The sequence below is a fragment of the Erythranthe guttata genome, chromosome 9 (genome assembly GCF_056151865.1).
Source record: "Erythranthe guttata isolate IM_541 chromosome 9, IM_541, whole genome shotgun sequence".
Classification (NCBI taxonomy): domain Eukaryota; kingdom Viridiplantae; phylum Streptophyta; class Magnoliopsida; order Lamiales; family Phrymaceae; genus Erythranthe; species Erythranthe guttata.
Genome location: NC_142541.1, coordinates 5,785,283 through 5,787,457, shown reverse-complemented (window position 1 = coordinate 5,787,457; position 2,175 = coordinate 5,785,283).

The window sequence follows — 2,175 nt, the reverse complement described above, 5'->3', positions numbered from 1 at the left end:
TTAAATGGGGCACTTTGAGAACGTCCACAAACTTTCATTAATAGGGATATGTCCAACCCATATTTCACTATTTGATGTAAACCCAGGCTCCTTTCCGTTTTTCAATAATCCACTATGTTTTTTCCAACTACACACATCCCCAGTTTTGTTCCTCCCCTTTGTTTTTAATTAATTTTTGTTTTTCCTTTTTAATTTTTTAATATCTTTTTTAATTTAAAAAAAATAGCTTTTTATTATTATTTTTTTTAAAATTTTTTGTAATACTTTTTCTATGTGAGGAATCAATCGACTAAGGGAATAATTGATTAATGAACTAATAACTAAAATTGTGGTTGAATAATGAAATTAATTACTAAAAGTGACAACAACAACAACCGTAATATATTCAATCAAAACCAACACGATTCAACAAAAGAATCCAAACAATAACCAACCGAAACAAATAACAAAAATAACTGCAAAAAAGAAAATCAAAATCAGCTATTTTTTACAAAACAAAAGATATACAAAAATTGTATTTATTTATAGAAATTGGATGATGGATTGACAATGACAGAACAAAAACACATTACCTAAATGCCCCAAGTCCGACTACACGTGACAAAATCGGGAATCAATAACCAAAAGTTCAAAAATGAATTAAAAAACGTAATGATTAACTTTAATCGAGTACTGATCATAGTCGATTTAACTTTAATCGACTACTGTGCATAGTCGATTAAAACTTAGCATGGTCGATTAGGGGTCTAGCATGCGCGACTTTCTCCGCCCCGCCGGATCTAACCAAAAACACTAGATCTGTCTTTCCATTGTCACCATACCGTCGTCACACCACACCATCACCATCCCCACCATCGTCACCACAAAAACACCGTCTAATTTCCACCCGCATGAAGACTGATCTCATTCTTCTCGGACGACAATAATAGATCGACTCTCATGGCGAGAAGGGGCTGCCGTTGCTCATGACAGCAGCATCGTGGTGGTTCAGGCCTCGTGGAGCGCCGCCATGAGGGCATAGAAGATATGTGGTGCCAACAATTCTTTGTCCGACCACTTGCTTTTGTGAGAGAGAAGAAGGATGTGGACGAAAAAAGGAAGAAGTGAAAAGATTATATATATATATATATATATATATATATATATATATATATATATATATATATATATATATATATATATATATATATATATATATATATATGAAGTTATATTAAAGAAAGCCTCACCTACTATCCGAAATGGCAACACCACATTTAACCTGATTGTTAATAATATATAACATAATAGAATGAGAAGTGGACTAGATTAATTTGGGTGTGTATTTGTATATGTACGTTGTCTTGTGTTATTACTCATTTATTGAGTTGGTCGTATATATCATGTCTGAAATTTGTAGAGGGGCTGCAGATTGAGGTAGGCAAATTATGTTAGGCATCACATTAGATTTGATGACCCTTATTTGATGACAAGAATAGAATACATTGTATACTATATGCAATAACTTAAACTGTAAGCAAGACTTCTATCATTCTGCGTTGATTGAAATGCTTAAAAGTTTCTACCATTCCGGTCAAAAGTTAAAGCTCTAAAATACACAGAGCAACAGTAAAAATACTACGGCCACACGTATATATTGGCGTTGAATCATTTCATTGTATGGCTTTTAATGTTCATTTTCTTTCTTATGGAAAACTATGTTGAAGGGTGCTCATATTTGAGGAAGTAAGTTTTTTGTTAGAGTATAGAGGTGAATTAGCTTTGTCACTGAATTTACAAATATTAATAGATTGACATTGCATAGGAATAACTTTCCTTGTATCGACTAGATGCGTAAAAGTAGAATTCAAGCATCTATTTATTGCTTTAATAACTCTACCTATTTTACGTGTGTAGAAATATCTTCCTAATTTATACTTTTTGTGCACCCAAAATGCTCTTTTTTTCTCATAATTTTGGTTATATAAGAAACAATTTTTGCTATCCTTTTGCACGCACCTGCTGATTTATTTTTATGATGTCCAAGTTCCAACCTCTACTATTTGTGTCATCTTGAAATTTTTTTTACTCACGTGTTAATTTTTTGTCTTAAGTTACTATTCACTCAAGTAATCGAGCAAATTTATGGCCATATGAAGTAATTATAACTCCATCCTTTTCTGACCACAGATAAGA